This window comes from Nerophis ophidion, linkage group LG21, assembly GCF_033978795.1.
Source record: "Nerophis ophidion isolate RoL-2023_Sa linkage group LG21, RoL_Noph_v1.0, whole genome shotgun sequence".
Classification (NCBI taxonomy): Eukaryota; Metazoa; Chordata; class Actinopteri; order Syngnathiformes; family Syngnathidae; genus Nerophis; species Nerophis ophidion.
Genome location: NC_084631.1, coordinates 3,421,175 through 3,436,268, shown reverse-complemented (window position 1 = coordinate 3,436,268; position 15,094 = coordinate 3,421,175). Strand labels below are relative to the sequence as shown.

Below are 15,094 nucleotides of genomic sequence, written 5' to 3'. Positions count from 1 at the left end.
TCACCTGTCGCTCCCTATAAACCGGGAGGAGAGACGTTGTTGGAGCTGGCGTGAGAGCCAGAGCGTGCCTGTCACAGCCTGGAATGCAACCCACAGACTTTATTGAAAAATACAACTGTATTGAACCTGAACCGGGCTATCATGTCGGTGCTTGGTGGTCCAAAGAACCCACTAGAGGGCGACCTTTACATACTGCTTCCGGTTCAATTTGTCATCACGTTGCATTTTCTTGTGTTTATCTGGAAAAATGAAAATGCATAAAAGGAAAACTGCACAAAATCAAATTTTCTGGTAATATTTTAATGAAAATCAACCCTTTTTTGTTTTTAAAAACTACCATATATATCAGGGTTAGGGAACCTATGGCTCTAGAGCCAGATGTGGCTCTTTTGATGACTGCATCTGGCTCTCAGATAAATCTGAGCTGACATCGCTTGACACGATAAGTAATGAATAATTTCACTTGTTAAAAATAACGTTCAAAATATAAAAAATTCTCATGCTTTTTTATGTTCAAGAAGTTGCGTTAATGGTAAGAAGTCATTTATTTATTATTGGTTAGTGTTGGGCTTGCCCTCCTGGGGGTTCTTCAGACCCCCAAGCACCGACATGAGAGCCTGTTTCAGGGTTACAATATTGTTTTATTATTCAATTATACAAAAAAAGAAGGGAAAAATTGAAGACAGCAGAAACAAAGGGAAGAAAAAAAAAGATTAAAAAACAAATTTAAAATGAAAAATAAATGAGAAAAACCAAAAAGAAGAAAAACAAGAAAATTTATACAAAAAACAAAAACAAAAAAATAAATGGGAAAAAGCAAAGGAAAAAAAATAAAACAATAAAGGATTAAAGAACGAATGAAAAACAAAAAAATTAAAATGAAGAAAAAGAACAAGAAAATTATACAAAAAACACAAAAAAATAAAAAGGGAAAAAACAAAGCAAAAAAAGTTAAGTCAACAAAAACAAAAGAAAAAAAGGATAAAACAAATCAAAAATTGGCTCCAGTTTCAACCCCGTTTCTCCTACTGGCTGCTGCTTATAACAGAGCGACAGGTGATTGGATAACAGGGCCCAGCTGGGCCATCTACGCACCTGTCACTGATTTCGAGGCCGGTCCTGGCACACCCTGCTTCGCTGCAGCCCACGCCCCCTCCACAGTTAGCATCAGAATAACAATGTTATTCCAAAGAATAAGAGACTTATTATACTCTAGAAATGTTGGTCTTACTTAAAAATGCATGTGTTTAGTTGTGGTCAGTGTTAAAAAAAAATATTATATGGCTCTTACAGAAATACATTTTAAAATATTTGGCTTTCTTGGCTCTCTTAGCCAAAAAGGTTCCCGACCCCTGATATATACCGTATTTTCCGGACTATAAGGCGCACTTTTATCAAAACTCGACAGTGAGCCTAATAACCCGGTGCGCCTAATGTAAGGAAGAAGTTTGGTTGAGCTTAACCACCTCGAAGCAATTTGGTTTGACACATGGTGCAGTGATAAATATGACCAGTAGATGGCAGTCAAACATAAGAGATAAGCGTAGGTTGCACCGTTTGATTTGATTCAACATACGAGTATTATAACGGTGTGTGTAAAAGATAAGAAATATTATTCGGCGTTTTGTTTCGCCTTTTCAGTCCGTCGTAATCGATAAACTTCTTGTTTTTCTCGAATCTTCTTGTTATGTGTCATTCAACTTCCGCTGTTGCCACTTCCACTATAAAGTAGTGTAAAGTTCTTACTTATATCTAGAGATTCACGATAATATCGTACTGCCGGTGTTTTAAAAATGTAATATCGGAAATTATCGGTATTGGTTTCAAAAAGTAAAATGTATGACTTTTTAAAACACCGCCGTACGGAGTGGTACACGGACGTAGGGAGAAGTACAGAGCGCCAATAAACCTTAAAGGCACTGCTTTTGCGTGCCGGTCCAGTCACATAATATCTACGGCCTTTCACACACCCGAGTGAATGCAAGGCATACTTGGTCAACAGCCATGCAGGTCACACTGAGGGTGGCCGTATAAACAACTTTTATTTATTTATTTTGTCATGAAAAAGGGAGGTGTTTTAGGTTGGTGCACTAATTGTAAGTTCATTTTGTGTTTTTTATGTTGATTTAATAAAATACATATTTTTTAAATAAATAAAAATATTTAAAAAAAATTTTTTTTATAAAAAATTATTTAATCGACCTGGTGGCCCGGTGGTTGGGGAGCACTGATGTAGACCACAAGGAAGTGTTTGGGGTTGGTGCACTAATTGTAAGTGCATCTTGTGTTTTTTATGTTGATCTAATAAAATGAAAAAAAAAAAAAAAAAATTAAAATATTTAAAAAAAATTTTTTTATAAAAAATTCTTCAATCGACCCGGTGGCCCGGTGGTTGGGGACCACTGATGTAGACCACAAGGAAGTGTTTGGGGTTGGTGCACTAATTGTAAGTCCATCTTGTGTTTTTTATGTTGATCTAATAAAATAAAAAAAATAAAAACATTTAAAAAAAAATTTTTATAAAAAATTCTTCTATCGACCCGGTGGCCCGGTGGTTGGGGACCACTGATGTAGACCACAAGGAAGTGTTTGGGGTTGGTGCACTAATTGTAAGTCCATCTTGTGTTTTTTATATTGATCTAATAAAATTAAAAAAATTGAAAATAAATAAAAATATTTCAAAAATTTTTTTTATAAAAAATTCTTCAATCGATCCGGTGGCCCGGTGGTTGGGGACCACAGATGTAGACCACAAGGAAGTGTTTGGGGTTGATGCACTAATTGTAAGTGCATCTTGTGTTTTTTATGTTGATTTAATAAAATTAAAAAAACAAAAAATAAATAAAAATATTTAAAAAAAACATTTTTTATAAAAAATTCTTCAATCGACCCGGTGGTCCGGTGGTTGGGGACCACAGATGTAGACCACAAGGAAGTGTTTGGGGTTGGTGCACTAATCGTAAGTGCATCTTGTGTTTTTTATGTTGATTTAATAAAATGAAAAAAATAAATAAATAAATAAAAATATTTTAAAAAAAAATGTTTTTATAAAAAATTCTTCAATCGACCCGGTGGCCCGGTGGTTGGGGACCACTGATGTAGACCACAAGGAAGTGTTTGGGGTTGGTGCACTAATTGTAAGTCCATCTTGTGTTTTTTATGTTGATCTAATAAAATAAAAAAAAAAAAAACATTTAAAAAAATTTTTTTATAAAAAATTCTTCTATCGACCCGGTGGCCCGGTGGTTGGGGACCACTGATGTAGACCACAAGGAAGTGTTTGGGGTTGGTGCACTAATTGTAAGTCCATCTTGTGTTTTTTATATTGATCTAATAAAATTAAAAAAATTGAAAATAAATAAAAATATTTCAAAAATTTTTTTTATAAAAAATTCTTCAATCGATCCGGTGGCCCGGTGGTTGGGGACCACAGATGTAGACCACAAGGAAGTGTTTGGGGTTGATGCACTAATTGTAAGTGCATCTTGTGTTTTTTATGTTGATTTAATAAAATTAAAAAAACAAAAAATAAATAAAAATATTTAAAAAAAACATTTTTTATAAAAAATTCTTCAATCGACCCGGTGGTCCGGTGGTTGGGGACCACAGATGTAGACCACAAGGAAGTGTTTGGGGTTGATGCACTAATTGTAAGTCCATCTTGTGTTTTTTATGTTGATCTAATAAAATAAAAAAAATAAAAACATTTAAAAAAAATTTTTTATAAAAAATTCTTCTATCGACCCGGTGGCCCGGTGGTTGGGGACCACTGATGTAGACCACAAGGAAGTGTTTGGGGTTGGTGCACTAATTGTAAGTCCATCTTGTGTTTTTTATATTGATCTAATAAAATTAAAAAAATTGAAAATAAATAAAAATATTTCAAAAAATTTTTTTATAAAAAATTCTTCAATCGATCCGGTGGCCCGGTGGTTGGGGACCACAGATGTAGACCACAAGGAAGTGTTTGGGGTTGATGCACTAATTGTAAGTGCATCTTGTGTTTTTTATGTTGATTTAATAAAATTAAAAAAACAAAAAATAAATAAAAATATTTAAAAAAAACATTTTTTATAAAAAATTCTTCAATCGACCCGGTGGTCCGGTGGTTGGGGACCACAGATGTAGACCACAAGGAAGTGTTTGGGGTTGGTGCACTAATCGTAAGTGCATCTTGTGTTTTTTATGTTGATTTAATAAAATGAAAAAAATAAATAAATAAATAAAAATATTTAAAAAAAAAATGTTTTTATAAAAAATTCTTCAATCGACCCGGTGGCCCGGTGGTTGGGGACCACTGATGTAGACCACAAGGAAGTGTTTGGGGTTGGTGCACTAATTGTAAGTCCATCTTGTGTTTTTATGTTGATCTAATAAAATAAAAAAAATAAAAACATTTAAAAAAAATTTTTTATAAAAAATTCTTCTATCGACCCGGTGGCCCGGTGGTTGGGGACCACTGATGTAGACCACAAGGAAGTGTTTGGGGTTGGTGCACTAATTGTAAGTCCATCTTGTGTTTTTTATATTGATCTAATAAAATTAAAAAAATTGAAAATAAATAAAAATATTTCAAAAATTTTTTTTATAAAAAATTCTTCAATCGATCCGGTGGCCCGGTGGTTGGGGACCACAGATGTAGACCACAAGGAAGTGTTTGGGGTTGATGCACTAATTGTAAGTGCATCTTGTGTTTTTTATGTTGATTTAATAAAATTAAAAAAACAAAAAATAAATAAAAATATTTAAAAAAAACATTTTTTATAAAAAATTCTTCAATCGACCCGGTGGTCCGGTGGTTGGGGACCACAGATGTAGACCACAAGGAAGTGTTTGGGGTTGATGCACTAATTGTAAGTGCATCTTGTGTTTTTTATGTTGATCTAATAAAATAAAAAAAATAAAAAATAAATAAAAATATTTAAAAAAAAAATTTTTTATAAAAAATTATTCAATCAACCCGGTGGCCCGGTGGTTGGGGACCACTGATGTAGACCACAAGGAAGTGTTTGGGGTTGATGCACTAATTGTAAGTGAATCTTGTGTTTTTATGTTGATCTAATAAAATAAAAATAAAAAAAATAAAAAATAAATATTTTAAAAATAAATTTTTTGGGAAAAAATTATTCAATCAACCCAGTGGCCCGGTGGTTGGGGACCACTGATGTAGACCACAAGGAAGTGTTTTACATTTAGAAAAACAATACAATAATGTGACTCCTTTAATGCGCCTTATAATCCGGTGCGCCTTATATATGAAAAAAAAAGATCGAAAATAGACCAATCATCGGCAGTGCGCCTTATAATCCAGTGTGCCCTATGGTCTGGAAAATACGGTACCCGGAAAATATGGTATATGATTTTTTTTTTTTTTTATCAATCAATCAATGTTTACTTATATAGCCCTAAATCACTAGTGTCTCAAAGGGCTGCACAAACCAGAACACGAACCACTACGATATAAATATAAAAGTGTTTTTCCCAGTCAGGAAATTAAGAAACGGTTAATAAAAGCTTTTTTTCCAGTCAGGACGTGAAGAAATGATTACAAAAATAAAAGCGTTTTTTTCCCTCAGTCACAAAGTGAAGAAACGATGAAAAAAAATACTGTTTTTTTAAATCAGGAAGGGAAGAAAATTACAAAAATGTGTGTTTTTTTCCAGTCAGGAAGTGAAGAAACGATTACAAAAATACATCTTTTTTTCAGCCAGGAAGTGAAGACATGATTAAATAAAAAATAAATAAAAAATTCAGCTAGGAAGTGAAGAAACATTTACAAAAATAAAATATTTTTTTCTCCGGTCACAAAGTAATTAAATTATGACAAAAATTAAAAATAATTTCAGTCAGGAAGGGAAGAAAGATTACCAAAATAAAAGTGCTTCTTCAGTCAGGAAGTGAAGAAACAATTACAAAAAAATTAAAGTGCTTCTTCAGTCAGGAAGTGAAGAAGCAATTACAAAAACAAAAGTGCTTCTTCAGTCAGGAAGTGAAGAAACAATTACAAAAATAAAAGTGCTTCTTCAGTCAGGAAGTGAAGAAGCAATTACAAAAAAATAAAAGTGCTTTTTCAGTCAGGAAGTAAAAAGACAATTACAAAAATAATAGTTTTTTTTCAGCCAGGAAGTGAAGATAAGATTTAAAAAATAAAAGTTTTTTTTTTGTTTTTTTTTTTTTTAAATACCATAGTACATGGGTGTCAAACTCTGGTCTAGTCACATGATATATGTGGCTTTTACACACACACACACACACACACACACACACACACACACACACACACACACACACACACACACACACACACACACACACACACACACTAATGCAATGCGAGCTTGGTCAACAGCCATACATGTCACACTGAGGGTGGCCGTATACACAACTTTAAGACTGTTACAAATATGCGCCACACAGTGAACCAACACTAAACGAGAATGACAAGCACATTTCGGGAGAACATCCGCACCGTAACACGACATAAACACAACAGAACAAATACACAGAACCCCTTGCAGCACTACCTCTTCCTGGACGCTACAATATAAAAATGTATTATTAGCCTGTGGGAAAAGTTTATTTTGATATTTACACGAGAAGGCTGCAAATAGAAAAGAGGCATTCAATTTCTTATTAGGGTCCTTGGCCCATTGCAAAAGGACTCCACAGGAGTCTTTTTGCAATGGGCCAAGGACCCTATTGAAACTGGTGCATTTTATTATTATTTCTTTATTCCGCACCTATGCGCTGTAATTTCACCCCCTTAACATGCTTCAAAACTCACCAAATTTGACACACACATCGGTCTGGCATGCCTTCCCAACTTATTAGGCAGCCAAACCAGAAAAATCTAAATTGCGCGCTAGCGCCCCCTAGGAAAGAAAGAAAAACAGACTGCTTGTAACTTCCGTTAGGAATGTCGTACAGACATGAAACAAAAACTGTCACGTAGGTCTAACTTAGACCTAAATTTCATAATTGTATCTTCTGGGGCAAAAATCAACAAAAATTTTACAAAAACCCATTCAAAGCAACATTTTTGCAAAAAAATGCTATTTTTGCCTCTTTGAGCCGTAATTTGACCCCCTTAAAATGCTTCAAAACTCACCAAACTTGGCACACACATCAGGACTGGCAAAAATTGCGATCTAAAGAAAAAACCAAATTCCAATACTCAAAATAGCGCAATTTTTGAATAAAACACAGCAAAAACTGCTCCTAGGAAGAAAATACAAACAAAATTGCTTGTAACTTCCAGTAGGAATGCCGGAAAGACGTGAAACAAAAACTTCCATGTAGGTCTCACTTAGACCTACAGTTATATAATTGACATCCTTCGGCAAAAATCAACAGGAAGTTAAAAATGACCCCTTCAAAATAAAAGTTTTGTAAAGACCCGTCACCTTTTTTCAAAAGTTATCTCCTATGACCATTTGTCGTTTCGGCTTCAAACTCGCACAGGAGAGAGATTGAACCCTTCTGATTAAAAGTATAGAACGGAGTTTTGATTACTGCTCCCGTTTTGATTTTATGCGCCTTCAAAGAACCCCTGCGCAAAGTTACCTAAAAAATGTCATTTTTGCCACTTTGAGCTATAATTTGACCCCTTTAAAATGCTTCAAAGTGCAAGTTAAAGCTCTACTATACAAAGCGAAAGCCATTCATCAACAACATCCAGAAACGCTGATCTGTAATTTGACCCCCTTACCATGCTTTAAATCTCACCAAATTTTACACACACATCAGGACTGGCGAAAATTGCCATCTAATAATAAACCAAACCCTAAAAATAAAAATTGCGCTCTAGCGCCCCCTAGGAAAAAACCCAAACAAAACTGCATGTAACTTCTGTTAGAAATGTCGTAGAGACATGAAATAAAAACCTCTATGTTGGTCTGACTTAGACCAGGGCTTGAGTAGCGGCGGCAGCAGCCAAAGGCGGACCCGACCAACGCTGCTTGCAGCTTTAATTAAATTTGATTTGATATGCCATTGCTATTTTTAAATGATTAGTATTATTTGAAACTCGATTTCGCATGTCACTATAAAGTTATAAAAGTCTCGCTTGATCAATATTCAATGCAAAACTTGTTTGGGTCCCTATTAAAAGGTTCATTTGTTCAACCTTGGCCCGCGGCTTCGTTCAGTTTAAAATTTTGGCCCACTCTGTATTTGAGTTTGACACCCCTGCAATAATGAGAAGAAAACACAGACAAAATTGCTTGTAACTTCCGGTAAGAATGTCGGAGAGACATGAAACAAAAACCTCTATGTAGGTCTCGCTTAGACCTACATTTCATAGATTGACAACCCCAAACAAAGATCAACAGGAAGTTTGCAATCCCCCCTTCAAAACAAAAGTTTTGTAAAAACCGGTCACCTTTCTTCAAACATTATCTCCTCTGAGTGCGTTTGTTGTTTTGGCTTCAAACTCGCACAGGAGAGAGATTGAACCCTTCTGATTAAAAGTATAGAACAGAGTTTTGATAAGTTCTCAGGTTTTGATTTTACGCGCCTTCAAAGAACCCCTGTGCAAAGTCTCCTAGAAAAATGTCATTGTTGCCTCTTTGAGCTGTTATTTGACCCCCTTAAAATGCTTCTAAACTCACCAAACTTGACACACACATCAGGTCTGGCAAAAATTGCGATCTGATGAAAAAACCTAACCTCAAAACTCAAAATTGCGTTCTACCGCCCCCCTAGGAATACAACACGGACAAACTGCTCCTAGGAAGAAAACACAGACAAAACTGCTTGTAACTTCCGGTAGGAATGTCAGAGAGACATGAAACAAAAAACACTATGTAGGTCTCACTTAGACCTACATTTTAATAATTAACATACTTTAGGGGCTTCACGATGGCAGAGGGGTTAGTGCGTCTGCCTCACAATACGAAGTTCCTGCAGTCCTGGGTTCAAATCCAGGCTCGGGATCTGTCTGTGTGGAGTTTGCATGTTCTCCCCGTGAATGCGTGGGTTCCCTCCGGGTACTCCGGCTTCCTCCCACTTCCAAAGACATGCACCTGGGGATAGGTTGATTGGCAACACTAAATTGGCCCTAGTGTGTGAATGTTGTCTGTCTATCTGTGTTGGCCCTGCGATGAGGTGGCGACTTGTCCAGGGTGTACCCTGCCTTCCGCCTGATTGTAGCTGAGATAGGCGCCAGCGCCCCCCGCGACCCCAAAAGGGAATAAGCGGTAGAAAATGGATGGATGGACATACTTTAGCAAAAATCAACAGGAAGTTTGATATTTTCACTTCAATACAACAACTGCATTACTTTCACAATGCATTAGATTCTCAAAATGGTGGCTCCAAGGCGTCTTCTAACGCTTATCCGGCCGTGGGTCTCGGGGGCAGCAGCCAAAGGCGGACCCGTCCAACGCTGCTTGCAGCTTTAATTTTGTTTTTGTTTTTTGTATAAATGTTCGTTTTTCTTCTTTTTGGTTTTTCTCATTTATTTTTCATTTTAAATTTGTTTTTTAATCTTTTTGTTTCTGCTATCTTCATTTTTTTTCCTTTTGGTTTTTCCCTTCTTTTTTTGTATAATTGAATAATAAAACAATATTGTAACCCTGAAACAGGCTCTCATGTCGGTGCTTGGTGGTCTGAAGAACCCCCAGGAGGGCAAGCCCCACACTAACCAATAATAAATAAATGACTTCTTACCATTAACGCAACTTCTTGATCATAAAAAAGCATGAGAACTTTTTATATTTTGAACGTTATTTTTAACAAGTGGAATTATTCATTACTTATCGTGTCGAGCGATGCCAGCTCAGATTTATCCGAGAGCCAGATGCAGTCATCAAAAGAGCCACATCTGGCTCGCGAGCCATAGGTTCCCTACCCCTGCAATAAACAATTGCAAAACTCACCTAAAATTGTATTCGCATACATGTGTTCATCACATTGTGTAAAGACATGATACAAAAGCCTTTTCAACATAACAATGAATCAGTGCTTGGAGAATGTTGAGCAGAACAGGCTTAACAGAGATCCTCGCTGTGTTTCTTGGAACAACATTCCATATGAAGCGTGACTTTTGAGAAAGTGTCAATGGGATCATATTGCATAAAAAAGAAAAGCGAAAATTATCAGAAATTCTAAATATCCATATCTATTTTCGACTGCTTTTCCCATTCAAGGCTGCGCTAAATAACGAATTTAATCCAGTCGAACCTCTTCGGCGGATCGGTTGTCGCTCGTAGGCCGACTGAAAGTCTGACTCGTGGCTTATAAACGAGGACACTGACAGAATTCCCTGCAGCGAGTCGACAGGTGAGCGGCATGAATAATCAAAAGCTGTCAACACATCAGCTGGCTGGCACAATAGTCACTTGATACACAAACACAGGCTTTGCAACAACTTGGAAGTCCATGACAAGCTGACATTTAGAAGACGTCAAATTTATAGACCAGTGACTGAAGGCACTTTGAAGCGTACCTTCACTCTTGTCTAAGAGCATTTTTGTATCAAACAAGGTCAAATATGTGTTGGACTATAGGGCAATGCGTACATTGTATTGTGCACTTACAAACCCTGTTTCCAAACGAGTTGGGAAATTGTGTTAAATGTAAATATAAACGGAATACAATGATTTGCAAATCATTTTCAACCCATATTCAGTTGAATATGCTACAAAGACAACATATTTGATGTTCAAACTCATATACTTTATGTTTTTTTTGCAAATAATAATCAACTTAGATTTTCATGGCTGCAACACGTGCCAAAGTAGTTGGGAAAGGGCATGTTCACCACTGTGTTACATCACCTTTTCTTTTAACAACACTCAATAAACGTTTGGGAACTGAGGAAACTAATTGTTGAAGCTTTGAAAGTGGAATTATTTACCATTCTTGCTTTATGTAGATCAGGGGTGCCCATTACGTCGATCGCGAGCTACCAGTCGACCGCGGGGGGTGTGTCAGTCGATCTCCAGCCAGGCTTTTTAGAAAAAATAGACCTAAAAATGAGTGATTATCAATCTTCGCCAAGACGTCACTTAAATGACATTCACGGTACCGGAGGGTCTTGTGAGATGACGCTGGCTGCTGCAAGATCATTATTATGAAAATATGACCGAGAGGAAGGCGAGAAACACTTTTTATTTCAACAGACTCTCGCGCCGTACCTTCCGTCAAAACTCTAAAGGCCGACTGCACATTTCCTATCTTCACAATAAAAGCCCTGCTTCATGCTGCCTGCGCTAACTAAATACAGAGTCTCGGAAAACTGGCGTGCACAAGCGATCCCTCAGAAAGCTGGCGTGCACATCACTTGTGCACGCCAGCTTTCCGAGACTCTTATTTTGTTAGCGCAGGCGGCATGAAGCAGGGCTTTTATTGTGAAGATAGGAAATGTGCAGTCGGCCTTTAGAGTTTTGACGGAAGTGTGTTGAAATAAAAAGTGTTTCTCGCCTTCCTCTCTGTCATTTTTTCATAATAATGAACTGGCAGCAGCCAGCGTCATCTCACAAGACCCTCGGGTGCCGTGAATGTCAATCAAGCAAGCTACGGAATTTGCCGCCAATGTTTTTCTTGTAAAGTGTATGGAAGCTGGATGAATTAGATGCCAAAAAGCAACCACTTTCATGTGGTATTGTACAGAAAGGACAACTTTTTTTCCTCCTCCATTTGAAAATGTGGGCGTTATCATCATTACTGTCTGATTCCAATCAATGCAAGTCATCAGAATCAGGTAATACACCAACTTATATTCTTGTCTTTGTGAAAGAAAGACATCTATATGTGTTACACATGCTTGTATTATCATTAAACACATTTAACTTGTTTACAAAAATGTCTCTTTCATAAATAAATAAATATAAATGATATATATAAATGAGGTAGATCCCCTCGAGTTGGTCAATTGAAAAGTAGCTCGCCTGCAGAAAAAGTGTGGGCACCCCTGATGTAGAGCTTCAGTCTACGCTTCATAATACGCCACACATTTCCGATGGGAGACAGGTCAGGACTGCAGGCGGGCCAGGAAAGTACCCGCACTCTTTTTTTACGAAGCCACGCTGTTGTAACACTTGTCTTGCTGAAATAGTCAGAGGCGTCCATGATAACATTGCCTGGAGCTTTTTCAAAAATGTTTGAAAAATGGAAAAAGATGAGGGAAAAAAAAACATATTTTTTGTTTTAATATGGTTTCTGTAGGAGGACAAACATGACACAAACCTCCCTAATTGGTATAAAGCACACTGTTTGTATTAAACATGATTCACCGATTCGAGTATTTGGCGAGCGACGTTTTGTCCTACTCATTTTGCTGGTCCTTGAATGCACCGTAGTTTGTTTACACCAGGGGTTTCCAAAGTGCGGCCCGCCGGTAATTTTTTAACGGCCCCACGGCACATTGTAAAAATACGATTGAAAAAATTTTAAAAAGTAAAAATTTAGGAGCAAACGGGTGAAATGTAACAAGAAAATGTTGCAATGTTTACTCTGATAACACAAAGCTTCCATTTCTTTAAATAATAATAATGAATCAAAAAATATATATAAATAAAATAAAAATAAATTTACTTGAACATTGATTTAAATGGTCAAGAAAAAAGAGGAAGGAAGGTAAAAAGGTATATGTGTTTAAAAATCCTAAAATCATTTTTAAGGTTGTGTTTTTTCTCTAAAATTGTCTTTCTGAAAGTTATAAGAAGCAAAGTAAAAAAAATAAATGAATTTATTTAAACAAGTGAAGACCAAGTCTTTAAAGTATTTTCTTGGATTTTCAAATTTTATTCGAGTTTTGTTTCTCTTAGAATTAAAAATGTCGAGCAAAGCGAGACCAGCTTGCTAGTAAATAAATACAATTTAAAAAATAGAGGCAGCTCACTGGTAAGTGCTGCTATTTGAGCTATTTTTAGAACAGGCCAGCGGCCCTGCTATAGATGCTAACATGTTTTCACCTGTTTGAATAAAACATTTCTAATGCAAAATGTGCTTGCTAGTTGCTAATATACCCCGCCTTCCGCCCGATTGTAGCTGAGATAGGCACCAGCGGAATAAGCGGTAGAACATGGATGGATGGATAGTAGCTCATAAAATATGCAGGATGATTTCTTGTTACGTTGTATCATCGATGTAAAACTATCTGAAAAATGTCAGTTCTGTTTGAGAGCGCAAACATTTCACAACAATGTCTGTTTTTTTACTCTAAATGATCGCAAAATCTCTCTTATCGTCTCTGAGCTCTTTGATGTCTTTCCACTTCGACCTTGTTTTCGCCAGGTAATCTCTGACTACATTTCCACTGCAGGCCAAAAGTGGCCCAAATCACATTTTTGTCCAGCGGACTGTGAAATGTGATCTTTATCAGAGTGTAAAGGCGCACAAGCCGCTGTGCACAGTTTCATGAAGCGAAAACAGACAAAGTCGACCGGATTCTGTAAATGAACAAGCAAATCGTTATTGCTACTACAAAATAAAATAAATGTCGCCACACCTTAAAAATGTGCTTTTGAGCGTTATTCAAAAACGAATCATCTCGTTATGTGAATCACAACCTACTTAATAATGTACTCTTGAGAAATTTACCCTATTTTCTGGACTATAAGGCACACCTAAAATCATTTTTTTTCTTCTCAAAACACGACAGTGCGCCTTGTAACCCGGTGCGCCTCATGTACGGAATAATTCTGGTTTTGCTTACCGACCTCAAAGCTATTTTATTTGCTACAAGGTGTAATGATACGTGCGACCAGTAGATGGCAGTCAAACATAAGAGATATGTGTGGATTGCAATATGACTCAAGTAAATAACACCAACATTATGTATGTTTCATTGAAAATATAGCACATTACCCAAAGCACTCAAAAATCAGTAAATGTTTTAGTATGACTTTGGTAAGTTATGAAGCTGCACGCCGTTTTTTTAAATATAGGAGTATTATTATGGTGTGTCTAAGGTAAGACATTGTCTGGCGTTTTATTTTGCAATATTATGCAAAAGCAACTTTTCTTACCTTTTGGTACCTGCTGATCTGTGTTTGGGATCTGCATAAATCGTCAAAAATTGCGCGAATCCGCCTTTGTAGTCTGTGCCGACACCGTAGTTGATAAGCTTTTTCTTTCTATCTACTTGTTATGCGACATTCATCCTTCGCTGTTGCCATTTCTAATATAAAATAGTGTAAAGTTCTTACTTATATCAGTCAGTAAACTCTTCATGAAAGCAATAAAACATACTGGTGTAGTGAGTTTTAATTATTCACCCAAGGATCTTTAGTTATTAGAGAATTCCACAGAGCCACAGATTAAACGATGCGGCTCCATTATTTATTGAAGTAAAGTCTGAATGTCATTAAAACAGTTAGCTCCATCTTTTGACACTTCTTCCACTCCCGTCCTTGCACGCTACACCGCTACAAAAAAGATGACGCGGAAAAGACGCTGTCGAAGGTGAGCCACGTAAATAAGACCGCCCACAAAACGGCGCATATGGAAGCGACGGTCAGAAAGCGGATTGAAGATGATCTGTAAAACATTATCTATGCAACATTTTGACCAGAGAACAACCATTACATGTTATGTAGACCACAAGGAAGTGTTTTACATTTAGGAAAAAAAAAAAAATATGACCCCTTTAATGACTACACCCACTCATCGGCAGTGCACCTTACAATCCGGTGCGCCCTATGGTAAGGAAAATACCGTAACTATGGAATTGAAAAGAGTTAGGGGTTAAATAAGCTCTGCTTCTTCCTAACCCTTTTCGGACATGCAATTAGAAACTAGAAGTATGCAATGTACCACATTGTAACTGTATGCACGTGGAAAATAAAATGAAATCATTTCGAATTTTCGAAAAAGGAAGTGAGGATTGTACAAAAGTTTTTGGGCATGTGGGAATCCAAGTCAGTTTCACCTGTGTGAAAGGGGAACTTGTGTGTGTTTGACATTACCGTAAACTGTGACATGTCCCCAATCGTTTAAGCAAACTTAAATGTTTCTTGTTAAGACGACTAAATCCCTATTCCGATGGAGAATTAGCCATAAACGTCAGGCAAAATAAACAGTCATGAAGTGAAGTGAATAATATTTATATAGCGCTTTTCTCTAGTGACTAAGCGCTTTACATAATGAA

At 36.7% G+C, this 15,094-nt stretch overlaps 1 protein-coding gene across 1 annotated transcript in view; it reads right to left on the bottom strand.

Annotated features, from left to right (window-relative positions):
* Nucleotides 1-15,094, bottom strand: part of LOC133539587 (uncharacterized) — a 198,440-nt gene that overhangs the window by 147,754 nt on the left and 35,592 nt on the right. The window lies entirely within an intron of this gene.